Source organism: Macaca thibetana, chromosome 4 (genome assembly GCF_024542745.1).
Source record: "Macaca thibetana thibetana isolate TM-01 chromosome 4, ASM2454274v1, whole genome shotgun sequence".
Lineage (NCBI taxonomy): Eukaryota > Metazoa > Chordata > Mammalia > Primates > Cercopithecidae > Macaca > Macaca thibetana.
In genome coordinates, this window is record NC_065581.1 from 29515857 (window position 1) to 29543630 (window position 27774).

At 44.5% G+C, this 27774-nt stretch overlaps 1 protein-coding gene and 2 pseudogenes across 4 annotated transcripts in view; 1 reads left to right on the forward strand and 2 right to left on the reverse strand.

Moving 5' to 3' along the window:
• Positions 1-27774, forward strand: part of LOC126953085 (mamu class I histocompatibility antigen, alpha chain F-like) — a 245625-nt gene that overhangs the window by 135330 nt on the left and 82521 nt on the right. The gene's annotated exons all lie outside the window — the stretch shown is intronic.
• Positions 1-27774, reverse strand: part of LOC126953102 (patr class I histocompatibility antigen, alpha chain G-like) — a 230601-nt pseudogene that overhangs the window by 451 nt on the left and 202376 nt on the right. The window lies entirely within an intron of this gene.
• On the reverse strand, positions 9-3120 carry LOC126953080 (patr class I histocompatibility antigen, A-126 alpha chain-like; annotated as a pseudogene). The gene is made up of 7 exons (XR_007725121.1): positions 2812-3120; positions 2412-2681; positions 1893-2168; positions 1021-1296; positions 802-918; positions 327-359; positions 9-184 (listed from the first exon to the last, which is right to left on the reverse strand). The product of XR_007725121.1 is annotated as a patr class I histocompatibility antigen, A-126 alpha chain-like (transcript).

Sequence of the window (27774 nt, forward strand, 5' to 3'; positions counted from 1 at the left end):
ATCCGTCACAGTGAGGAGTGACACTTTAAACAGCCCATCACATGCTCAATACATCCAAGTCAAAGAAACCCCACAGCACAGCTGCGTCCACTGTTCCCCCCAACACCCCACACACATCAGGCCCCCCAGGGTCTCACCTTTAAAGCCGTGAGAGACACATCAGAACCTTGGGCACTGTCACTGCCTGGAGTAGAACAAAAACAGGACCTGGTCAGATCCCTCTGGAGATGTGGCTAGAGGAGGAACTGTGGGGTTAGTGAGCTCCCCCATGGGCTCCCAACCACAATATCCCAAGGATCTCAGGGATCAGCCTCCTTCATACTTACTTGCAGCCTGAGAGTAGCTCCCGCCTTATCTATCTATGAGAAGAAAATGTCCTGTGAGATATCAGAAAGGAGTCAGGGCCATAAGGTCCTACAGGAATCTCCTAGTCTTGGACCCCAGAGAAGTTTCCAGAAATGTGTGATTGCAGACCCAGGACAGGATCAGGAAACATGCAGAAAGCAGGTGTGGGTCCTGGACCAATTGCCCTCCTGAGGTCTGTCCTCAGCAGGGACCTTCCCTTGTGACTTGTGACTGCTGGGATCAGGTCCCTTCACCATAATCAAGGTGATAAATCTGTCCTTCATTGTAACAGGTGCTTTACAAAAGAGTAGGTGCTGGCACACAGGGCCCAGGCTGGGTCAGCCCATGAGTGTGGATGGTGCTTCCCAGTAACCAGACAGGGTACACTTCTACCTGGGGCTTGAAACCCTCAGTGAGACAAGAAATCCCAGACCCCACTCCTCACCCCTTCCTCACCTGAGCTCTTCCTCCTCCACATCACAGCAGCAACCACAGCTCCAGTGACCACAGTTCCAAGGAGAACCAGGCCAGCAATGATGCCTACGATGAGGATGGTAGACTGGGAAGATGGCTCTGGGAAAAGAGGGGAAGGTGAGGGGTCCCGATCCTGCTAAAGGTCTCCAGAAAGGTTCCGGCTTTCCTTAAGAGACATGACACCCCCATCTCCCTCTTTACCCCATCTCAAGGTGAGGGGCTTGGGCAGACCCTCATGTTGCACATGACAGGTGTATCTCTGCTCCTCTCCAGAAGGCACCACCACAGCCGCCCACTTCTGGAAGGTTCCATCCCCTGTAGGCCTGGTCTCCACGAGCTCTGTGTCCTCAGTTTGTTCCTCTCCATCCCGCTGCCAGGTCAGTGTGATCTCCGCAGGGTAGAAGCCCAGGGCCCAACACCTCAGGGTGGCCTCGTAGTCAGAGACAGGGTGGTGGGTCACATTTGTCTTGGGGGGGTCTGATGGGAAGAGTCAGAAAATTCAGTCATTTTGCATCTGTCATGGAACACTCCACCAGCACGCATGTGACCATCTTGAGAATGGACAGGACACCTGGGGTGGGGAAGGGAGCCCAGAACCCAGACACCATCCTGGACACAGGCACCTGTGAGAATCTCCTATTCCGTGGAAAATTCTATTCCCTGAGGAGAGAACAGTGACTTCTGCTCCTGACCTGAGTGGAGGCTGAGGGACTCAGAGGAGCTGGACTCAGACCCCCACACACATTGAGTGTGAAGCAGAGAACAGGGCCTGAGAGGAAAAGTCACGGGGCCCAAGGCTGCTGCCGGTGTCAAAGGGAACCCCTGATCAGTATTCGAGGGATCGTCTTCCCTTCATTCCCTCAGAGATTTTATCCTTAATTGTGTCAGAGAGCAGGGCGGACCCTCAGAGTCACTCTCTGGTACAGGATCTGGAAACCCAGGAGGATTCCTCTCCCTCAGGACTAGAGGGAGGGCGATATTCTAGTGTTGATCCCATTTGTCTCCCCTCCTTGTGGGAGGCCAGCCCGGGAGATCCACAGGCGATCAGGGAGGCGCCCCGTGGCCCCTGGTACCCGCGCGCTGCAGCGTCTCCTTCCCGTTCTCCAGGTATCTGCGGAGCCACTCCAGGCACTCGCCCTCCAGGTAGGTTCTGTGCTGCTCCGCCGCACCCGCCGCCTCCCACTTGCGCTGGGTGTTCTGAGCCGCCATGTCCGCGGCCGTCCAGGAGCGCAGGTCCTCGTTCAGGATGATGTAATCCCTGCCGTCGTAGGCGAACTGTTCATACCCGCGGAGGAGGCGCCCGTCGGGCCCCAGGTCGCAGCCGTACATCTTCTGGATGGTGTGAGACCCTGGCCCCGCCCCCGCGGTCAGCCCCGCCCACCGAGCCCCGCCCCGCCCCGACCAACCCGCGGGGATTTTGGCCCAAACTAAAAAGGAAATCGGGTAAAGGCGCCTGGGGCTCTCCCGGGTCAAGGGTCCCCGGGTCCCGCGGCTTCGGGGTGGATCTGGGACCCAGAGACTCGGGGCCACCCGGGCCGTCCGTGGGGGATGTGGAGGGGTCGTGACCTGCGCCCCGGGCCGGGGTCACTCACCGGCCTCGCTCTGGTTGTAGTAGCGGAGCAGGGTCCGCAGGTTCTCTCGGTAGGTCTGTGTCGCGGTCTTCATGTTCTGTGTCTCCCGGTCCCAATACTCTGGACCCTCCTGCTCCACCCACGGCGCCCGCGGCTCCATCCTCGGACTCTCGGCGTCGCTGTCGAACCGCACGAACTGCGTGTCGTCCACGTAGCCCACGGCGATGAAGCGGGGCTGCCCGCGGCCGGGCCGGGACATGGAGGTGTAGAAATACCTCATGGAGTGGGAGCCTGGGGGCGAGGAGAGGCTGAGACCCGCCCGACCCTCCTCCCCGCGCGGCTCCCCGGGTCCTGCGCCCCCGCCGGGCGGGCCCCTCCCTCCTCCCCGCAGAGGCCGTTTCCCTCCCGACCCCGCACTCACCCGCCCGGGTCTGGGTCAGGGCCAGTACCCCTGAGAGCACCAGGAGGAGGGTTCGGGGCGCCATGACCGCCATCCTCGGCGTCTGCGGAGAATCTGAGTCCTGGTGGGTGAGTGGAGACTTTAGAACCGGGACCGTGGTGACGCTGATTGGCGTCTCTAGAAACCCGACACCCAATGGGAGTGAGAACGGGGTCCGCGTCGTGAGTATTCCGGAAGAAGGACACGACGCAGGTTGTCAGAAGAAGAGAAACTGCGGAGATGGGGAATCCCCAACGCTGGGACTCCCCAATCCATACACCGCCTTCGGGGCCTGAGACCCTGAGAGCCACACCTGGGGCCCTGGGACTTCGCCCTGACCCCCTCCTCTTGTGCCAAGCGCTCTGTCTCACTGTTTCCCTGAGTCTTGGCCCAGGAGCTGTCTGAGAAACCAGGGAGAACCCCTGGGCATGGGCCCTGTCACTCTCCCTTCACTTTTCATCCCGGAATCTCCATCCCTGAACTGGACTCCCTGCCTCCCACTCCTTATCTATCCCCTTGGACTCTTCTAGAAGAAAACTCACCCCACGGAGCTTGGTGCCAGAGACTGAGCTTACTCTGGGAATGAAGGTATAGAGACTTTTTTTTTTTTTTTTTTGTTGTTTTTTTTTTTCTAAATCTGGAAAAGTTGCGCCTGAGTGCATGAGACAGAATAGAGATCAGTTTGCTGTTTGTTTATTAAATACATTGGGTTGTAGAATCTTGGTAACCCCCGAATGATCAGGAATCTAATCGGTAAAAAATGTGACTTTGGCCCCTTGATTTATAAATGTGTCCAAAAGCGTTACAACAGGACTCACAAAGCTCCTAAATTTCACTTTCGCAAACAATGTATCTGTGACTCCCGCTTGTCGTATTTTAAATGTACCATCATTCCATAGCTCTGAGTTTCTGTGTGAGTCCAGGATATTTCCTCAGTATAAACTAGCACACTGTGTTACTATATGTTGCAACCAGGAGACCTATAGTTTGCAGACTATATGTCCGCAAACAGTACAGAATATTCACCTCACAGTTGCAACTGTTCAATGCAGTCACAATGCCCCTCACCAGTGCTCATGCACTGCCTGTTTTTAGGAAGTATCCATTTCTAAGTGTTGTGTATATTTTATAGGAACACTTAGTATTTTTAAAACCTGATTAACATAAAAGCAATTAGTTTTTAGGCAGACCCACATAAGGTATTAAAGGCCAACTGCCAAGGACACCCTGCTAGGCTCTGTAGATGGATATATTAAAATCCATAAAACAATGTATTGAAACCTAAGAATTCTGCTGCTTTCGAATTCTTTCCTCTGGTCCTTTTCCTCAGCGCCTGCTTCTCCAGCCCTTCCTTCAGTCCCTCTCATCCTTCAGACCCTCCTCTCCCTTTAGTCCCCACCGCACTGTCACTTGTGAATTGTGACACTAGCACTGTCCCATGACCTGCTACGTGACTGTTGTCTTCACAGTGGTCCTGCTCCTGTCAGTCAGAGTGTGTCATTTCTCCACCTAAAACACTCTGGTGTCTCCACCTCGGTCTTGTGAAACTTCTGGAGTGTCAGGCAGGTGAGCATAGGAAGGGATACCTGGTTCATCATAGGCACTAAATTAATTTTTATTGACTTAATGAATGAAATATGAGTGTATTAAATTGCATCCCAGATAATTATGAAGTGTAAAACACTGAAAAAGTTCAGAAAGATTTTATTTTATGTAACTAGTGTGCATATCAATTCATCAATTCATTCATGTACTACCACCCCTGGCAAAACAACACCCATTTATCTACTTCTAGTTCCTTGGTCAGAAATCTGGGCAAGATGTGGATAGAATCTCTGTTCTGGGCTTCCAAAAGCTGTGTTTTCATTTGGAATCCTCCTTCAGGTTTATAGAGAGGTGGCAGAATGCAGTTTTTTACAGTTGTAAGACTAAAGTCCCTGTTCCTTGCTGGTTGTCAATGTAGAGAACGTGAAGGGCTGCGCTCAATTCCTGGTGTTCACCAGCGTTCTTTCCTACACAGCCCCCCCCTTTTTTTTTTTTTTTTTTTTTTGGGCAGAGTCTCGCTCTGTAGCCCAGGCTGGAGTGCAGTGGTGCAATCTCAGCTCACTGCAAGCTCCACCTCCCTGGTTCACGCCATTCTCCTGTCTCACCCTCCCAAGTAGCTGAGACTACAGGCGCCCGCCACTACGCTCAGCTAATTTTTTTTTTTTTTTTTTTTTTTGTATTTTTAGTAGAGACAGGGTTTCACCGTGTTATTCAGGATGGTCTCGATCTCCTGACCTCTTGATCTGCCTGCCTCAGCCTCCCAAAGTACTGGGATTACAGGCGTGAACCACCGCACCCGACCCATAGCCTCTTCATTTTCAAAGCCCACAGTGGAGGAAACCCCTCATGCTGAATCCTTCTCACACTGCATTTCTCTATGCTCAGGAAGAACCCAGTCCTTTCAAGGGCTCACCTGATTAGGACAGTCCAAGCAGGAGAAACCCAGCCTAAAGTCAACTAATTGAGCCCCTTAATTATATCTGCTAAATCCCTTCACAGCAGCACCTACATTAGAGTTGGTTGAATCACTGGGGGAAGGTGAATGACCAGGAGCTGGCTGTTGGGGCCATCATAGAAACAGCCCAGCAAGGGCTGGATCTTCCTTTTCTGTTTAATTGCGACACAGTAGGAAATTGAAGTTCAAATAAAGTGATCATTGTGAACGATATTAAACTACATCCTCTTCGGCCATGGAAATTCTCCTTACCTTTTAAAACTAAATTACATGTTTAATGTCTTATAATTACTTTAGGCCATATGTGGTGGCTCACGCCTGCTATCCTAGCACTGTGGAAGGCAGAGGAAGGCAGATTTGTTGACTCCAGAAGTTCAAGATCAGCCTGGGCAAAACCCCCATCTCTACAAAAATATTAGAAAATTAGTCAGGCATGGTGGTTCATGCCTGTAGTCCCAGCTACTCAGGAGGCTGAGATCAGAGAGTCCCTTGAGCCCAGGAGGTCGACACTGCAGTGCATGGTGATCATGCCACCGCACTCCAGCCTGGGTTACAGAGTGAGACCTTGTCTCAAAAATAATAATGATAATGATGATACATTTGGAGCAAATGCAATTTAACATGTAATAATACATCCTCTCTTGTGAAAATGTATTATTTATTTACGATTGAGTAACAAATTATGTAACACTTAGCTCAAAACAACAAATATTCATCATCTCCCACAGTTTCCAATGGTTAGGAATCCAGGAGAGGTTTCCCTGAGTGCTTCTGGCTCAGGACCTCTCACAAGGTTGCAGTCCAGTTGTCAGTCAAGGGCTGCATCATCTGAGGACTTCACTGGGGCTGAGGATTCACAAGAAAGATGGATCAGTCACATGGCTGTTGGAAAAGGCCTGGTTCCTTGTTATCTAGTCCCAGAAGGCCTCAGTTCTCAGTCACATGCACCTTCCTGCAGGGCTGCTTATGGCACAGCAGCTGGCTTCCCCCAGAGCTCATGATCCCAGAGACAGAGAGAGAGAGAAGGTGGAAGCTGCAGTGAGTTTTATGTTCTACACCCAACGTCACAAACTGTTATGTCAGCATTATTCTATAAGTTAGAAGTTGTATTAGTCCATTCTCACACTGCTATAAAGAAATACCTGAGATTGGGTGATTTATAAAGGAAAGAGGTTTAACTGACTCACAGTTCTGCATTGCTGAGGAGCCTGCCCCAGGAAACTTAGAGTCATGGCAGAAGTGGAAGCAAACATGTCCTTCTTCACATGGTGGCAGGAGAGAGAAATGCAGAATGAAGCAGGAAAATGCCCCTTATAGAACCATCACATCTCATGAGAATTCCCTCAGTATCATGAGAACAGCATGGGGGAACTGTCCCCATGATCCAATCACCTCCCATGTGGTCCCTCCCCCAACAGATAGGGATTACAATTCAAATGACAATTCAAGATGAGATTTGGGTGGGAACACAGAGCCAGTCCATATCAGAAGTGCCTCATTAAGTCCAAGCCACACTCAAGAGGGGGAATTAAGCTGCACCTCTGGAAGGGAACAGTATCAAACGATTTGAATATATGTTAAAAGCAAAATTAAAACTATTGTTTCTGGTTTTTCAAAATCAAAGACTTCTATTATCTAATTATTTTTCATTAACTCTTTAAGCTTGTCTTTTAATTTAATTTTATTTTAAGTTCCAGGGTATATGTGCAGGATGTGCAGGTTTGTTACATAGGTAAACATGTGCCATGGTGGTTTGCTGCACCTATCAACTCATCACCTAGGCATTAACCCTGGCATGCATTAGCTGTTTTTGCTAATGATCCTCCCAACCACTGCCCTCTCCCAACAGGCCCCAGTGTGTGTTGTTCCTCTTGCTGTGTCCATGTGTTCTCATTGCTTAGTTCCCAATTATAAAAGAGAACATGTGTTGTTTGGTTTTCTGTTCCTGTGTGAGTTTGCTGAGGATAATGGCTTCCAGCTCATCCATATCCTTGAAAAGGACTTGATCTCATTCCTTTTTATGGCTGCATAATATTCCATGGTGTATATGTACCATATTTTCTTTATCCAGTCCATCATTGATGGGCATTTGGGTTGATTCCATGTCTTCACTGAAGACTATTCACTATTCACTATTCCACTGTGAATAGTGCTGCAATGAGTGTAAACATGCATATATCTTTATAATAGAATGATTTATATTCCTTTGGGTATATATCCTGTATTGGGATTGCTGGGTCAAATGGTATTTCTGGTTCTAAATCTTTGAGGAATTGCCACACTGTCTTCCACAATGGATTAACCGATTTATTTTCCTCTAACAGTGTAAAAGCATTCCTGTTTCTCCGCAACCTCGCCAGCATCTGTTGTTTCTTGACTTTTTAATAATTGCCATTCTGACTGGCATGAGATGGTATCTCATTTGTGGTTTTGATTTGCATTTCTGTAATGATCCGTGATGTTGACCTTTTTTTCATATTTTTGTTGGGCACATGTGCGTCTACTTCTGAGAAGTGTCTGTTCAGGTCCTTTGTCCACTTTTTAATGAAGTTGTTTTTTTCGTGTAAATTTGCTTAAGTTCTTTGTAGATTCTGAATATTAGAACTTTGTCAGATGAGTAGATTGCACAAATTTTCTCCCATCCATAGGATGTCTGTTTGCTCTGATGATAGTTTTTTTTGCTGTGCAGAAGTTCTTTTGTTTAATTAGATCCCATTTGTCAAGTTTTGCTTTTGTGGCAGATGCTTTTGGCGATTTCATCATAAAATCTTTGGCCATCCCTATGTCCGGAATGGTATTGCCTAGATTTTCTTCCAGGGTTTTTCTAGTTTTGGATTTTACGTTTAAGTCTTTAATCCATCTTGAGTTAACTTTTGTGTAAAATGTAAGGAGGGGGTCCAGTTTCAATTTTCTGCATATGGCTAGCCAGTTCTCCCAGCATCATTTATTAAATAGGGAATCCTTTCCCCATTGCTTGTTTTTGTCAGGTTTGTTGAAGATCAAATGGTTGTAGATGTGCAGTCTCTTTTCTGAGTTCTCTATTCTGTCCCATTGGTTTATGTGCCTGTTTTTGTAACCTTGTAGTATAGTTTTAAGTCGGGTAGCCTGATGCCTCCAGCTTTTTCTTTTTGCTTAGGATTCTTCTGGCTATACAAGCTCTTTTTGGATCCACATGAATTTTAAAATAGTTTGTTTCTAATTCCATGATAAGCTTCTCTTTTTAAATTCATGATTAAAAGTTTGAGACATCACAGAGCTTTGGGTGCTGAGGGAAACACAGTTGGAGACAGAGTAAGGAGATACAACAGTATCTCAGTTTTTCCTGCCAATACCATTGTTATTAAATAACAATATTCTCTTCAATGAGTTAACACAGTTGAGAACATAGAGTAACTAGATCAAATAGTTCCAAGACTTCAGTCCCTTAAAACTAACACCTTGCAAATAAGTCTTCGTTTTGTCTAAGATGTCTCAAAGTTACTGGAAATATGCCCCAAGCACCAATTTTCTTATTGAAATATCATCTTCACTAAACATTTGCCTGCACTTAAAAAAAAAAAAAAAACAAAAAAAAAAACAAAACCTCTGCTCTAGGGAGTAGCTGTTCTTTTGTTTCTTTACTTCTCTAATAAAGTTGCATTCACTTAGAAAAAAATTGCCTAATCAAATCGCTTTTCACTTACAAAAACGTGAATCTCATACTTTATTCAGCCCATCTAGCTTAACACGATGCCAATAACTTTGGTTTGATGCCGTAGCCTGAAATGGTTAGCTCGAATTGAGAAACAAGTTTTTTTTTTCCTCAAAAACTGGCTATTTGGTGGGCATTCTATAATAAACTTAACATCTTTTGTTGTGGTATTCAATGAGATGTGATAGAAGTGATTTGGACACCACTATGATTCCATATAGCACTCTATTATGTGCTTCCAAATTTTTTTTATTTTTAGCAGTCTTATTCTGTTTTCCATTCATATTTGCTATTCCATCACTGGGTATTCCTTCCTACTCTTTTCTTGTTTCATTTGTTTTGATGAATGATGTGCATTTCCAATTCCGTAAAAGTTTAATTCAGTTTTATGTGTGGTAAAATGTAACATCAGATCCTTTGCAAGGTGGAATTACCTTGCACAGCAGATTGAACATTGTATAATTGAAAACCTAGAGAGATGCCAGTGAGCCAAGGATCAAATGGCCTATTTGTAGCCAAGGCCATTTTCATGGCATCCTGGTCCTCTCTGTCACGTGGCTCCTTACAGTTCTCTGTGGTTTTCTTCAAATGTAAGTAGTTCTTGTTAAGGATCCTTGTAGTGAACTTTGAAATTCTTTTCTCTTTCATTTCTATAAAAAACAGGTATATTTTAATTTGGAAAACTCTGTTTAGGAATTACAATCAAGTAACTACCAGGGTGCCCAGCACTGGTGTAAAACACAGAACCTGTAAAGCTCCCCTGGGCTGCTGCCCATTCACTTCCCCAGAAGGAGACTCCATCCTGAACCTGTGATTTTTATTCTTTTGTATTTCTTTAAAGATTTGTGCAATAAGTGTGTGTGTGTGTATATATATGTGTGTGTGTATATATATATGTGTGTGTGTGTGTGTGTGTGTGTATATATATGCCCAAGGCAAGTATCAGTTAGTTTTGCTGGTTTTTAAGCTTCCTGTAAAGCAAATTCCTACTGCCTTTATTTTCCCATGATGCACATTACATATAGGAGTTATCTGTGGTGTGGGAGACTGTCATTCACTCATTTTTACTGCTGAAGGTTTACATTTTATGGTTATACCACAATTTCACTACTTTCCTATTGATGTATATGTGGCTCATTCCACTTTTTGCCATATACATTAATGTGCCTGTCTCCTGTGCACATAGGTAAGAAAGCCCCCCAGAGTGGATGATTAGGAATGGGTTGGTTGGATGATACGTTGTATGGACTTTAATCATACTAGATAATGATAATATGATTTCCAAAGTGATTGTGGCTATTTAAACTTTTACAATAAATGTGTAATACTTGATGATGTGTTCTGAAAATACTGCAATCGAAGGAATTGAGTTAAAAGTCACTGTCTTGGCAGTAGAATTACAGCAGGCATTTTCATTCAGACTCTGTTAATAACTTCCTGTTGTTTACTTGTTTCTTATATACCGTGGCATTATACTTTTGGCATATAGATTCAGAAAATGCTTACTTATAGCACAATCACACAGGGTTATTTTTATATTTAGGAAAATTTCATAAGAAAAAGGAAAAAAATGGAGGAAGGGAGGGAAAGAAGGAGGAATGGAAGGAAAAGTGAAAGAAGAAAAGAAGGAAGGGGAAAGGGAAGGAAAGGGGAGTGAGAAGGAGGGAGGGTGAGAGGTTGAATGGAAATAGAGAAGAAAAAGAGGGAGGGAGGGACAGAAGGAAGGAAAAAGGGAAGGAGCAAAGGAGAAAAGAAACTAAAATAAAGAAAAGAATAGGTGTTGAGAAACTAGAAATCCTATGTATGGCTAATATTATCAAAATGGGAGGAAATAAAATAGATGTAGTTAACCTCTATGGAATAATGGACATATAAGAGGGCTTCATGAGTTATCCGTTGCTGTGTAACCAACTACCCCCAAATTTACTTAAAGCCATGAACATTGACAAACTCAAAAGCATAATACAAATACCAGCAAAATGGTGCCAATGCAGATAGAAGTAGTTGAATAAGCAAAAGGATTTTACAAATTGGAATAAGTAAGAGTACAGTGGTGTGCAGATGAAAATGATTTTGCAGTCCAGATACTCCAAAAAGCAAGTTCCATCATGGGATTAAAGTTACAGCATTTTATAGGGGACACACCTGTCAGAAGATATAGTGAGGGAGACAGGTTACCCTGAGAAAGGCGACAGACCAAGATGCGAGTGTGATCCCCCCGTGATGGACAGAAGGAGAGAAGGTCTCCTGGACATGTCCTAGACCACAGGCAATCTAAGGAGAGTTAAGCAAGGCCATAGAGGAGTCCTCGAGGTACAGTTGGTCATCAGAGGACTCCCCTGTCTCCCAGGAATGTCCTGCCTTAATGTCACTGGTATGACCCGTCACTGGTTGGGAACAGCCCATGGGAAGCAGAGCCTCAGCACCAATACTACTGAGGGTGTCAGAGCACAGGAGCAGGGCCTTGGGAGATGACCCAGGAGTGTGACTCAAACCTTCTGCCCTGACCGGTCTGGGCCCTTTGAAATCAAGTCGTCTCGGGCTGAATTGCTGGATGATTCTGCTCACACTTAAAATGAGGCAAGGGGAACCAGAAGGCCCCAGGTGGATGTCTGGTTTCCACATACACTTCTGCCCTCATTGTGTGAAAGTAGCCATGCCTCCTCCTGGGAATGAGGGTCTATTACCTGGGCCTGGAGAGGAGCAGAATCCTCTTCTTACCAGGTGGTCTCTGGGCACACACTGTCCAAACTTCTCTGGTGACAACTGTCATGTGTAGTTCAGTGGGCTGTCTTTTGTCTTCTTTTAAGGATACCCTCTAAGGTTGGCTCTTAACAAGGAAGTGGAAACCTCTGTTCTATCTGCAAGGAAGTGAATTCAGACAAGAACCTGAATGAGCTTGGAAGTGGATTCTTCCCCAGAGTCTCAAGGAAAGAACGCAGACCTGCCCGTACGTTGATATTAGCCCTGTGAGACTGTGTGGACTTGCAACCGACACGACTGTGACATGATAATTAGGTGCTGTTTAAAGCCACTTGGTTTGTGGTAATTTTTATGGCTATGGCAGCAATAGACACCCATACAGCAGAGAAGATGCCCTCTCTCCCTGGCCTCTCAGATCCTGGAACTCCTCTCTTCCATGACGTTCTCCTCTCTCTGCCTGAATCTCGTGCCCTTGTCATCCCCTAGGCCTCATCATGCCCAAGAACCCCAACCCTTCCATGCTCTCAATCTCGCACTTCCCCCCGTCTGGCCATCTTTCCACTCATCCCATGCAAGGTGGCCACAGGCTCTGAGGACACAGATACTATCATTTTTTTCATATGCTGTGATATAATATCAGTGACTACTCATTGTCTATGTGCCTGCATTCCAGGCTTGAAGTCCGTTCTGCAGTACATCAATTCCAACAATCCTTCCACCCCACTGAGATTCCCAATCTAGTGATCCTGCCATCTACTCCCTGTTACTCACCCTTGGTGTCCTCTCCTCCCTCCTTACCCGTTTTGAATTCTATGGTAAATAATTTCTATCCCTCCCTTGCCTCTCCCTTGAGTTGTCACACTCACCTGGCAAAACTACACAGCTGGTGGATTCTACCTCTGCCCACACTGCACCTGCTCCCTGAGCTGCAGGAGAGCAACACACAGCACACTGACTGCTCTCTGTACCTTCACGACCCAGACCTCATGGGGATCCCCCACCATGGCCAGCAATCACCCTCTCCCTGCATGGCTCACCCTCAGCCTCCTCCGGACCTGGGTGACTCTTACACACCTTCTCTGTGTGCTCACATATCCAACCCTCCTTCCCCATTCTTACATCGGCTGATGACCTTGGTTCCTACCTCACTGAGAAAACTGAACACATTAGAAGACAACTTCCCAGATTCCACCACTGTCTGCTCATGCATTTGCGGCTGCATCACATGTCAGGCATTTTACCACATGGGGGACTGTTGTGGGTTAACCATCCTGCTCCCAGAAAGAGCCAGTCCCTCTTCTGCTGCCCCAAACGTCATCCTTTCTCATCCACTTAAAGGTGTCAGTTCATCCATTAAGAACTTTTTTTTCTCTTTATCATCAACCTTTTTCCCCTCTCCCCACTGGATCACTGTGGCAGTCGTGAGAATGCACATCCCAGCCCCTTAGCTAGAGGAAGCAGAATTGGTGATGGCCCCAACTTTTGAATCCTGAAACCTATTGCCACATTTGCTCTGAGACCACACCTGCCCCCTGTCTTTTCCAGTCAATGATTGAGGAAAGCAGGGCAGAAATTAAGGCAGAAACATTTCTTCTCTGAAGGCTGCCTGAAGCTCCAGGGCTCCCTGCCACCCTTACTGAACTTCCCTTAGCCTGCATGGAGTCTAGGATGCTTCCACCTGACCTTCCTGAACTCTCTACGTCACTGGGGCTCAGAGTTGCTTTGTGGTCTGATGGCTTTCCCAGCATTTTCTGTCTCTCTCATGAATTTCTCTCACAAGTATTTGCCCTAATAAAACCATACACGTTTACCACTGTATTGGGATCTGCTCCTCAGGGCACCCTAACTAACACAAGTGGCATGAAGGCTGATCCATGAAACAGGCAAAAATGAGAATCTGAAATAAGCTTTCCCACTGCCTGGCAGGCCAAGAGGATGCCACCCGGGTTGGTGGGGGACACAGAAACTCCATGGCACAAGGTGCAGCTGAGCTGCTGTGGGTCTCACCAGTGCTGAGCTGAGAAGATGCCCTGGTTAGAGGGTGCTATGGCAGGTGTGGTGATAGAATGCCCTGTACAATAAGGATGGGGTTGGGGGAAACCTACAAAGACAGGGGAGTTGGCTGGTTACTGCTCGGCTGCATTGTTGCCCTATGAAAGGATCATGAGAATCTGCGGAATGTTAACAGCTGTCACTGGCTACATGTGACAGCCTCTGCAGTATCTCATGGAGAGGTCTTTATCTCCTGTAACAAAAGGGCAGATAGCATGGAATGGTAGCTGAAGACGTCATTATGAGGGCCACAGTGCTCCAGAGATGTTTGACACTCAGCCAAGGCAGGCCTGTTACAGGAAAGTCAGGGCCCTGGTGGGGAAACCTGAGATTCTGCAAACTGGAATAGGATTATGCGATGGGGGCTGTCTAGGATCTTCGGGGCATGCAGAGGAAGCTCACCCTTTTCTAGTAATGGTTCCCACTTCTTATGCTGGAAGATGCTACAGAAGCCTCATCCCTATGATGCCATGGGAATCCCACTTAGGAGTTTTGCAGGAACTAGCTAGCACGTCCCCATAGGAGGCTGGGGACCACTTCTGGGATTGGAATTTGAGGGCCTTTGATTAAGGAACCAGAATTTCAGTCTGAATGAATAAAAATCATTTGGCTTGGAGGCACTTTCTCAGGGCACGGGTTTATCAAACACCCCAGGACTTTGACAAATGGAGGTTATTCCACTGCTGGGGTGAATCCATATAAACTGGAAAAAAAGATGCCCAACTCTCAACAAGGTAGACATGTCTTAGTTGCTCTGGAACATGTAGGTGATGGAATAACGAGGCTGAGGAAAGTGGGCATGGGGAAGGCCCACCAGGACTATGCTCTACAAGAGGGCCCAGAGGACACACTTTCCACCAGAGCCTCAGGAACGTGATGGTGAGAGGGACCTGCATCATTAAGAAGTGTCTGGGTGTTGTCCTCTGCAGGCTGGGGATATGGTAGTAAAGATGGTCTCAGAGTTGCATTTATTAATATCCTTGGGAAGAGTGTGGCCCTGAAGAGACAGAGACCAAGTGGTGACAGTGACCTGCAAAAGCCAGAGGGCACGGTTACTATGGCAACTTCAGAGGAGCAGCCAAGAGGACTCGAGCTGCAGGTAGTGTGGGGAAGGTTAATAGAGGGTGATGTCCCAAGGTTAGGACAGGTTGTCAACAAGGGTGCTGCTTGGTATCTATGATAAGAAAGAAAGAACTGAGGAGCATGAGGGTGAAGGTGTTTGACCCAATACAAAGTCACGATCCCATCCTCAATGCCTAGACCTCAACCAAGATTCAGATTCAGATCTCAGTGACAGAGGAGGAGTCCACAAGATTCAGATTCAGATCTCAGTGACAGAGGAGGAGTCCATATCCCTAGGAGAAAGACCCTGCAACCCCACGGAAGTATATGCTGGGACAATTCCCTCAGTCATTCGGCAGAGGAACCTATAGTAATTTACACAGGAGACTGTACACTGGGGAAAGGAAACAGGCAGAACTGGGGGGATTATTAAGACTAGGTGTGAGCTGACATGGATGCCCAGATGCCCACAGCACCATCATGTCTCTCATCACAGCTTACGGAGGCCAGGGAGTAAACCTGGACACATTATGGCCTACCATGGGACCACTGGATCCATAGACTCAGCCCTCATTATCTTCCAATTCCCTGAGTGCATAATTGACACTGACGCACTGTTAGGTGGAGTCACCCCCACACTGGGTCCCTAGTCTATAGAGTAAGGGCTGTCATTGTGCTGAAAGCCCAAGGGAAACTGACACTGCCCCCATCTGGCCAAATCAAAAATCATAGCGTGACCCAGGTGGGTCTTGTGGAAGACACTGCAAGTATTTTGGGGTTGCACCACCAATAGAGAGCTGAAGGATGAGGGGTGGTGTTGAGGCTGTCTATTGTGTCTATGTAATTCAGCAACCTGTCCCCGAGGAAGCCTGATGAGGTCTAAAGAATGAATGAAATTACTCCAGGTATGGCCAAGTAGGAGTTATAATTGCAACTTCTATGTTGTCTGAATATCACTGATAGAGCAGATTAATAAAGCCTCGGGCACACAGCATGTAGCTGTGGATCTGGTGAGTGTGTTCCTTTCCACTTCAATTAGAAAGTGGATATGGAGTGATTCACATTCATGTGGGATCCACAAAACATCTATTTATAGTTTGTCTCAGGGCTATTGTAACTCCCCTGCCCTCTGTAGCATAGTCTTAAGACTGTACTAGCCACACTGGATATAGGATATTAAATCAGCTCATTTTATTGACAACTTCCTGTTGACTGGGGTGGTTGAGCAGCAGGTAAGAGGTGCACTGTAGTCCTTGGCAAAACACATGCAATCCAGAATGTGAAGATAAACTTTACAGAGCTTCAAGAGTGGCCACTCGGCCGAGAGCAGTGGCTCATGCCTGTAATCCCAGCACTTTGGGTGGCCAAGGTGGGTGGATCACCTGAAGTCGCGAGTTGGAGACCTGCCTGACCAACATGGAGAAACCCTGTTTCTGCTAAAAATACAAAATTATCCGGGTGTGGTGGCACATGCCTATAATCCCAGCTACTTGGGAGGCTGAGGCAGGAGAACCACTTGAACCCGAGAGGCAGAGTTTGCAGTGAGCCAAGGTGGCGGTAATGCAGTCCAGAGTGTGCAACAAGAGTGAAATTACATCTCAAAAAAAAAAAAAAAAAAAAAAAGTGGCCACTGAAGTGATGTTTTCTGGGTGAACAAGTGCCAAGTGTTTACCAGCTTACAGATGTGTCCCCTCCAAGGTAAAAGACAAACTGTTTCATCTTGCATCCTCACCAGAAGGCAGAAAGCACACTGCCTGATGAGGTTCTTTGAGTTCTGACGACACCACATTCCACATCTAGGTAAGTTGCTTTGGCCCACACTCTAGGTGACATAGGAGGAGGCCAGCTTCAAGTGTGGCCTACACAGGGAAGGACCCTGCAGCAGATCCAGGCCACGGTGCAAGCAGCCAGCATCCCTCAGATCCCATGGTGCTGGTGGTGCCAGTGGTAGGGAAAGATGCAGGATGGAGCTGAACCAAGCACCAGTGGGAGAGTCACAGTGGAGGGTCTCAATTCTGGAGTAAGATCAAGTCATCCACAGCAGAGACATATGGCCCCTGTCAGAAGCAACTTTTAGTGTTTCTTGTCCTGATTAGATAGAATGCTTGACCACAGGACATCAAGCAATGATGTGATTCCAAGTGTCTTTCTGACCCACAAAGTCATAAATTGCGCAGGCCCAACAGCATTCATCAGGAAATGAAAATGGTCCACCCGGGTTGAGTTTGAATCCCATGTTGACCCCGAATCCCACGTTGACCCCCACAGAAAACACCCAAGTCCAAAGTGGCACTGAACAAGCAAACAGACAAATGGAAGTTAGCTGCCTTCACCATGGGTGAGCCCAGGCCTGGTAGGATGGGCGCATGAATGGAGCAACCACAGTGGCAGACATGAGGCTATGTATGGGGCCAGCAGCACTGACTCCCCTCTACCAAGGCAGATCCAGCTGCTGCCACCTCTGAATGTCCAACTCATCGGCATTTGAGGCCCATGATATGCCCTAGTGGGGCACTGCTTCTTTAGTTGACTAACTAGCCACTAAGTAACAAGTTGACTACATTTAGCAACTTCCATCCTGGAAGGGCCAGAGGTTCATCTTCACAGGGTTAGGCACCTATTCCATGGGTGGGTTTTCCTGTCCTGCTCTCAGACACAGCCAGCACCACTTTCCGGGTGCTGTTGACGTTCCTGATCCACAGGCTAGGCGGTGCTCTTAGCCCATTATCTGCCTGAAAGACCCACTTGGCAGGGAAATTTTCAATGCTTCCGTGGCTGTGGGTTCCACTAATCCTATCACCATCTATCTGCATCACCCAGGGGCTGCCAGCCACAAGGAATGCTGGACAGGTCTTCTATAGGCACAGCTCAGTGCCAGCCTGGAGGAAGCACTCTGAGGGGTGGGTGCCATCTTTCAATATAGGCTGCATTGTTTGAATCAGAGATGTTTCTATAGTGCTGTGTTCTCAATAGGAAGAACATGTGGGTCCAGAAATCAAAAGGTGGAAGCAGGTTTGGCTCCATGTCCAATCCCTTTGATTCACCCACTAGGGTATTTTGCATATTTTATCTCCCAACACTGGGCTGTGCAGGGTAGAAGGTCCTGGTTTCCAAAGGAGGGTACCCTTAAAAGGAGACAAAAGACAGCCCACAGAAATACACATTACGGTTGTCACCAGAGAAGTGTGGACAGTATGTGCCCAGAGACCACCTAGTGAGAAGAAGAGTCTCCTCCTCTCCAGGCCCAGGTAATAGATCCTCATCCCCAGGACGAGGCATGACTACTTTCAAACAATGAGGGCAGAAGTGTGGAAACCAGAGATCCACCTGGGGGCCTTCTGGTTTCCCTTACCTCATTGTAAGTGTGAGCAGAATCATCCAGCAATTCAGCCTGAGAGGATTTGATTTCCAAGGGCCCAGACCCAGCAGGGCAGAAGGTGTGAGTCACACTCCTGGGTAATCTCCCAAGGCCCTGCTCCTGTGCTCTAATATCCTCAGTAGCATCGGTGTGAGGCTCTGCTTCCCATGGGCTGTTCCCAACCAGTGATGGGTCACACCAGTGACACTAAGGCAGGACATTCCTGGGAGGTGGGGGACTCTTCTGATGGCCAACTGTCGCTCGAGGACTCCTCCATGGCCTTGCTCAACCCTCCTTAGTTTACCTGTGGTCTAGGACACGTCCAGTAAATCTTCTCTCCTTCTGTCCATCATGGGAGGGTCACACTTACATCTTGGTCTGTTGCCTTTCTCAGGGTAATCTGCCTCCCTTGCAATATCATCTGACAAGTGTGTCCCCTAATAAAATGCTGTAACTTTAATCCCATGGTGGCACTTGCTTTTTGGAGGATTTGGACTACAAAATCATTTTCATCTGCACACCAGTGTCCTCTAATTTATCCCAATTTGTAAAATCCTTTTGTTTATTCAACTTCTTCTACCTGCATTGGCTCCATTTTGCTGGTATTTGCATTATGCTTTTGAGTTAGTCGATGTTTGTTGCTTTAAGTCACTAAATTTGGGGGTAGTTTGTTACACAGCAACAGATAACTAATAAAGCCCTCTTACATTTCCATTATTCTATAGAGGTTAACTACATCTGTTTTATGTCCTCCTATTTTCATAATATAAGGGTTTCTAGTTTCTCTACACCTATTCTTTATTTTAGTTTATTTTCTCCTTTGTTCCTTCCCTTTCTCCTTCCTTCTGTCCCTCCCTCCCACCCTTTCTTCTCTATTTCCATTCAACCTCTCTCCCTCCCTCCTTCTCACCCCCGTTTCCTTCCCCTTCCCCTTCCTTCTTTTCTTCTTTCACTCCTTCCTCCATTCCTCCTTCTTTCCCTCTCTTCCTCCATTTTTTCCTTTTTATTATGAAATTTTCCTAATATATAAATAACTCACTGTGATTGGGCTTTAAGTAAGCATTTTCTGAATCTATATGTCAAAAGTATAATGCCACGGTATATGAGAAACAAGTAAACCACAGGAAGTTATTAACAGAGTCTGAATAAAAATGCCTGCTGTAATTCTGCAGTCAAGACAGTGGCTTTTAACTCAATTCCTTCAACTCAGTGTTTTCAGAACACATCATCAACATCAAGTATTACATATTTATTGTAAAAGTTTAAGCAGCCACAATCACTTTGGAAATCATATTATCATTATCTAGTAGGGTTTAAGTCCTATACAATGTATCATCCAACCAACCCATTCTTAATCGTACACTCCGGGGGGCTTTCTTGCCTATGTGCACAGGAGACGTGCACACTAATGTTTACTGCAAAAACTAGAATCAGCCACATATACATCAAAAGGAAAGTAGTGAAATTGTGGTATAACCATAAAATGTAAACCTTCAGCAGTAAAAATGAATGAATGACAGCCTCCCACAACACAGATAACTACTATACGTAATGTACATCATGGGAAAATAAATGCAGTAGGAATTTGCTGTATAGGAAGCTTAAAAACCAGCAAAACTATTATTTGCTTTGGGAATATATATATACTTATTGCACAAATCTTTAAAGAATTACAAAAGAATACTAATCACAAGACTCAGGATGAAGTCTTCTTCTGGGGGATGTGAATGGGCAGCAGCCCAGGGTGGCTTTACAGGTTTGTATTTTACACCAGTGCTGGGCAGTCTGCTAGTTACTTGATTATATTTCCTAAAATAGAGTTTTTCAAATTAAAATATACCTGTTTTTTATAGAAATGTAAGAGAAGTTTCATTCCAAGATGGCCAAATAGGAATAGCTCTGGTCTGCAGCTCCCAGTGTGATCGACACAGAAGATGAGTGATTTCTGCATTTCCAACTGAGGTTCCTGGTTCATCTCATTGGGACTGGTCAGAAAGTGGGTGCAGCCCACAGAGGGCGAGCCAAAGCAGGGTAGAGCATCGCCTCACCCAGGAAATGCAAGGGGTCAGGGACTTCCCTTTCCTAGCTAAGAGAAGCCATGACAGACTGTACCTGGAAAATTGGGACATTGCCACCTAAACACCATGCTTTTCCAAAGGTCTTAGCACACAGCGCACCAGGAGATTATATCCCACGCCTGGCTCAGCAGGTCCCACACCCACAGAGCCTTGCTCACTGCTAGTCCGAGATCGAACTGTGAAGCGGCAAGCCTGGCTGGGGGAGGGGAGTCTGACATTGCTGAGGCTTGAGGAGGTAAATGAAGCAGCTGGGAAGCTTGAACTAGGTGGAACTCACCGCAGCTCGAAGAGGCCCACCTGCCTCTGTAGACACCACCTCTAGGGGCAGGGCATAGCTGAACAAAAGGCAGCAGAAACTTCTGCAGACTTAAACATCCCTGTCTGACAGCTCTAAAGAGAGCAGTGGTTCTCCCAGCATGGTGTTTGAGCTCTGAGAGTGGACAGATTGGACCCTCAAATGGGTCCCTGATCCCCATGTAGCCTCACTTGGAGATACCTCCCAGTAGGGGCCAACTGACACCTCATACAGCCGGGTGCACTGCTGAGACGAAGCTTCCAGAGGAAGGATCAGGCAGCAATATTTGCTGTTCTGCAATATTTGCTGTTCTGCAATATTTGCTGCTCTGCAGCCTCTGCTGGTGATACCCAGACAAACAGGGTCTGGAGTGGACCTCTAGCAAACTCCAACAGACCTGCAGCTGAGGGACCTGATTGTTAGAAGGAAAACTAACAAACAGAAAGGAATAGCATCAACATCAACAAAAAGGACATCCACACCAAAACCCCATCTGTAGGTCATCATCATCAAAGACCAAAGTTGGATAAAACCACAAAGGTGGGGAGAAACCAGAGCAGAAAAGCTGAAAATTCTAAAAACCAGAGCACCCCTTCTCCAAAGGATTGCAGCTCCTTGCCAGCAATGGAACAAAGCAGGACAAAGAATGAGTTTGATGAGTTGACAGAAGCAGGATTCAGAAAGTCGGTAATAACAGACTTCTCTGAGCTAAAGGAGGATGTTCAAACCCATCAGAAGGAAGCTAAAAACCTTGAAAAAAGATTAGACAAATGTCTAACTAGAATAAACAGTGTAGAGAAGACCTTAAATGACCTGATGGAACTGAAAACCATGACACGAGAACTACGTGACACATGCACAAGCTTCAGTAGCCGATTCGATCAAGTGGAAGAAAGGGTATCAGTGATTGAAGATCAAATTAATGAAATGAAGTGAGAAGAGAACTTTAGAGAAAAAAGAGTAAAGAGAAATGAACAAAGCCTCCAAGAAATATGGGACTATGTGAAAAGACAAAATCTACCTTTGACTGGTGTACCTGAAAGTGATGCATAGAATGGAACCAAGCTGGAAAACACTCTTCAGGATATTTTCCAGGAGAACTTATCCAACTTACAAGGCAGGCCAACATTCAAATTCAGGAAAGACAGACAACACCACAAAGATACACTTTGAGAAAAGCAACCCCAAGACACATAATTGTCAGATTCACCAAGGTTGAAATGAAGGAAAAAATGCTAAGGGCAGCCAGTGAGAAAGGTCGGGTTACCCACAAAGGGAAGCCCATCAGACTAACAGCAGATCCTTCCGCAGAAACTCTACAAGCCAGAAGAGAGTGGGAGCCAATATTCAACATTCTTAAAGAAAAGAATTTTCAATCCAGAATTTCATATCCAGCCAAATTAAGTTTCATAAGTGAAGGAGAAATAAAATCCTTTACAGACAAGCAAATGCTGAGAGATTTTGTCACCACCAGGCCTGCTTTACAAGAGCTCCTGAGGGAAGCACTAAACATGAAAAGGAACAACCCATACCAGCCATTGCAAAAACATGCCAAATTGTAATGACCATCGATGCTAGGAAGAAACTGAATCAACTAATGGGCAAAATAACCAGCTAACATCATAATGACAGGATCAAATTCCCACATAACATTATTAACCTTAAATGTCAATGGGCTAAATGCACTAATTAAAAGACACAGACTGGCAAATTGGATAAAGAGTCAAGACCCATCAGTGTGCTGTATTCAGGAGACTCATCTCATGTGCAGAGACACACATAGGCTCAGAATATAGGGATGGTGGAAGATCTACCAAGCAAACGGAAAATAAAAAGCCAAGGTTGCAATCCTAGTCTCTGATAAAACAGACTTTAAACCAACAAAGATCAAAACAGACAAAGAAGGCCATTACATAACAGTAAAGGGAGCAATTCAACAAGAAGAGCTAACTATCCTAAATATATATGCACCCAATACAGGAACACTCAGATTCATAAAGCAAGTCCTGAGAGACCTAAAAAGAGGTTTAGACTCCCACACACTAATAATGGGAGACTCTAACACCCCACTGTCAATATTAAACAGATCAATGAGATGGAAGGTTAACAAGGATATCCAGGACTTGAACTCAACTCTGCACCAAGCAGACCTAATAGACATCTACAGAACTCTCCACCCCAAATTAACAGAATATACATTCTTCTCAGCACCACATCACACTTATTCCAAAATTGAACATGCAGCTGGAAGTGAAGCATTCCTCAGCAAATGTAAAAGAACAGAAATCATAACAAACTGTCTCTCAGACCACACTGCAATCAAATTAGAACTCAGGATTAAGAAACTCACTCAAAACTGCACAACTACATGGAAACTGAACAACCTGCTTCTGAATGACCACTGTGTAAACAACAAAGGCAGGAATAAAGATGTTCTTTGAAACCTATGAGAAGAAAGACACAACATGTGAAAATTTCTTGGACACATTTAAAGCAGTGTGTAGAGGGAAATTTATAGCACTAAATGCCCACAAGAGAAAGCAGGAAGGGTCTAAAATCAACACCCTAACATCACAATTAAAAAACCTAGAGAAGCAAGAGCAAAGACATTTAAAAGCTAGCAGAAGGCAAGAAATAACTAAGATCAGAGCAGAACTGAAGGAGATAGAGACATAAAAAACCCTTCAAAAAATCAATGAATTCAGGAGCTGGTTTTTTGAAAAGATCAATAAAATTGATAGACCACTAGCAAGACTAATAAAGAAGAAAAGAAAGAGGAATCAAATAGATGCAATAAAAAATGATAAAGGGGATATCACCACTGATCCCACCGAAATACAAACTACCACCAGAGAATACTCTAAACACCTCTCACAAATAAACTAGAAAATCTAGAAGAAATGGATAAATTCCTGGACACATACACCCTCCCAAGACTAAACCAGGAAGAAATTGAATCCCTGAATAGACCAATAACAGGCTCTGAAATTGAGGCAATAATTAATAGCCTACCAATCAAAAAAAGTCCAGGACCAGATGAATTCACAGCCGAATTCTACCAGAGGTACAAACAGGAGCTGGTACCATTACTTCTGAAACTATTCCAATCAATAGAAAAAGAGGGAATCCTCCCTAACTCATTTTTGAAGCCAGCATCATCCTGATACCAAAGCCTGGCAAAGGCACAACAGAAAAAGAGAATTTTAGACCAATATCCCTGATGAACATCGATGCAAAAATCCTCGATAAAATACTGGCAAATCAAATCCAGCAGCACATCAAAAAGCTTCTCCACCATGATCAAGTTAGCTTCATCCCTGGGATGCAAGGCTGGTTCAACATACACAAATCAATAAACATAATCCATCACATAAACAGAACCAAAGACAAAACCACATGATTATCTCAATAGATGCAGAAAAGGCCTTTGACAAAATTCAACAGCCTTTAATGCTAAAAAACTCTCAGTAAACTAGGTATTGATGGAATGTATCTCAAAATAATAAGAGCTGTTTATGACAAACCCACAGCCAATGTAATACTGAATGGGCAAAAACTGGAAGCATTCCCTTTGAAAACTGGCACAAGACAGAGATGCCCTCTCTCACCACTCCTATTCAATGTAGTGTTGGAAGTTCTGGCCAGGGCAATCAGGGAAGAGAAAGAAATAAAGGGTATTTAATTAGGAAAAGAGGAAGTAAAATTGTCCCTGTTCATAGATGACATGATTGTATGTTTAGAAAACCCCATCGTCTCAGCCTAAAATCTCCTTAAGCTGATAAGCAACTTCAGCAAAGTCTCAGGATAGAAAATCAATGTGCAAAAATCCCAAGCATTCTTATAGACCAATAACAGACAAACAGAGAGTCAAATCATGAGTGAACTCCCATTCAAAATTGCTACAAAGAGAATAAAATACCTAGGAATACAACTTAGAAGGGATGTGAAGGACCTCTTCAAGGAGAACTACAGACCACTGCTCAATGAAATAAAAGAGCACACAAGCAAATGGAAGAACATCTAATGTTCATGGATAGGAAGAATCCATATCATGAAAATGGCCATACTGCCCAAAGTAATTTATAGATTCAATGCCATCCCCATCAAGCTACCAATGACTTTCTTCACAGAATTGGAAAAAAGTACTTTAAAATTCATATGGAAGCAAAAAAGAGCCCACATTGCCAAGAGAATCCTAAGCAAAAAGAACAAAGCTGGAGGCATCACGCTACCTGACTTCAAACTATACTACAAGGCTATAGTAACCAAAACAGCATGGTACTGGTACCAAAACAGAGATATAGACCAATGGAACACAACAGAGGTCTCAGAAATACCACCACACATCTACAACCATCTGATCTTTGACAAACCTGACAAAAACAAGCAATTGGGAAAGGATTCCCTATTTAATAAATGGTGCTGGGAAAACTGGCTAGCCATATGTAGAAAGCTGAAACTGGATCCCTTCCTTACACCTTATACGAAAATTAATTCAAGATGTATTAAAGACTTAAATGTTAGACCTAAAACCATAAAACCCTAAAAGAAAACCTAGGCAATACCATTCAGGACATAGGCATGGGCAAGGCCTTCATGACTAAAACACCAAAAGCAATGGCAACAAAAGCCAAATTAGACAAATGGGATCTAATTAAACTAAAGAGCTTCTGCACAGCAAAAGAAACTACCATCACAGTGAACAGGCAACCTACAGAATGGGAGAAAATTTTTGCAATCTACCCATCTGTCAAAGGGGCTAATATCCAGAATCTACAAAGAACTTGAACAAATTTACAAGAAAAAGTCAAACAACCCCATAAAAACTGGGCAAAGTATATGAACAGACACTTCTCAAAGAAGACATTTATGCAGCCAACAGACACATGAAAAAACGCTCATCATCACTGGTCATCAGAGAAAAGCAAATCAAAACCACAATGAGCTACCATCTCACACCTGTTAGAATGGTGATCATTAAAAAATCAGGAAACAACAGATGCTGGAGAGGATGTGGAGAAATAGGAAAGGTTTTACACTGTTGGTAGTGTAAACTAGTTCAACCATTGTGGAAGACAGTGTGGTGATTCCTCAAGGATCTAGAACTAGAAATACCATTTGACCCAGCTATCCCATTCCTGGATATATACCCAGAGGATTATAAATCATGCTGCTATAAAGACACATGCACATGTATGTTTATTGCAGCACTATTCACAATAGCAAAGACTTGGAACCATCCCAAGTGTCCATCAATGATAGACTGGATTAAGAAAATGTGGCATATATACACCATGGAATACTATGCAGCCATAAAAAAGATGAGTTTATGTCCTTTGTAGCAACGTGGATGAAGCTGAAACCATCATTCTGAGCAAACTATTGCAATGACAGAAAACCAAACACTGCATGTTCTCACTCATAGGTGGGAAGTAAACAATGAGAACACTTGGACACAAGATGGGGAACAGCACACACTGGGGCCTGTTGTGGGATGGAGGGATGGGAGAGGGATAGCATTAGGAGAAATACCTAATGTAAATGACGAGTTAATGGGTGCAGCAAACCAACACGGCACATGCGTACATATGTAACAAACCTGCACGTTGTGCCCATGTACCCTAGAACTTAAAGTATAATTTAAAAAAAATGTGAGAGAAAAGAATACCAAAATTCATTGCAAGGATCCTTAACAAGAACTACTTACATTGGAAGCAAACCACAGAGAATTGTAAGGAGCCATGTGACAGAGAGGACCAGGATGCCATGAAAATGACCTTGGCTAAAAATAGGTCATTTAACCCTTGGCTCACTGGCATCTCTCCAGATTTTCAATTATACAATGTTCAATCTGCTGTGCAAGGTAATTCCATCTTGCAAAGGATTTGATGTTACATTCTACCACACATAAAACTGAATTAAACTTTTACGGAATTGGAAATGCACATCATTGATCAAAATAAATCAAACATGAAAAGAGTAGGAAGGAATAACCAGTGATGGAATAGCAAATGTGAATGGAAAACAGAATAGGACTGCTAAAAAGACAAAAAAAAAACTTCAGAAGCACATAATAGCTGTGTTATTTAAAAATCATAGTGGTCTCCAAATGACTTCTATCACATCTCATTCAATACCAGAGCAAAAGATGTTAAGTTTATTATGGAATGCCCACCAAATAGCTAGTTTTTGAAAAAACCTTGTTTCTCAATTTGAGCTAACCATTTCAGGCTACTGCTTCAAACCAAAGTTACTGGCATCGTGCTAAGCTAGATGTGTTGACTGAAGTATGAGATTCACACTTTTGTAAATGAAAAGCAATTTGATTAGGCAATGTTTTTCTAAGTGAAAGCAAGTTTACTGAGAATTAAGGAAACAAAAGAATGGCTACTCCATATAGCAGAGTTTTTTGTTTTTTAAGTGTAGGCAAATATTTAGTGAAGATGATATTTCAATAAGAAAACTGGCGCTTGGGACATGCTTCCACTAAATTTGAGACATCTTAGACAGAACAAAGTTTTATTTTTGAGGCATTATTTTTATGGGATTGAAGTCTTGGAACTATTTGATCTAGTTACTCTATGTTCTCAACTGTGTTAACTCATTGAAAACAACATTGTTATTAAAGGTATTCACAAGAAAAATTCAGAGATACTGTTGCATCTCCTTTCTCTGTTTCAAACTGTTTTCTCCTAAGCACCCAAGGCTCTGTGATGTCTCAAACATTTAATCATTAATTTTAAAAGAGAAGCTTATTATGGAATTAGAAAAAAACTATTTTAAAATTCATATGGATCCAATAAGAGCTCATATAGCCAAAAGAATATTAAGCAAAAAGAACAAAGCTGGAGGCATCATACTATGCCACTTAAAACTATACTATAAGGCTACAGTAAACAGAACAGCATGATACTGGTACAAAAACAGGCACATAGACCAATGGAACAGAATAGAGAACTCACAAAAAAAGACTGCACATCTACAACCATCTGATCTTCAACAAACCTGACAAAACAAGCAATGGGGAAAGGATTCCCTATCTAGTAAATGGTGATGGGAGAACTGGCTAACCATATGCAGAAAATTGAAACTGGACCCCGTCCTTACACCTTACACAAAAATTAACTCAATATAGATTAAAGACTTAAATGTAAAACGCAAAACTATAAAAAACCCTGAAAGAAAATGTAGGCAATACCATTCAGG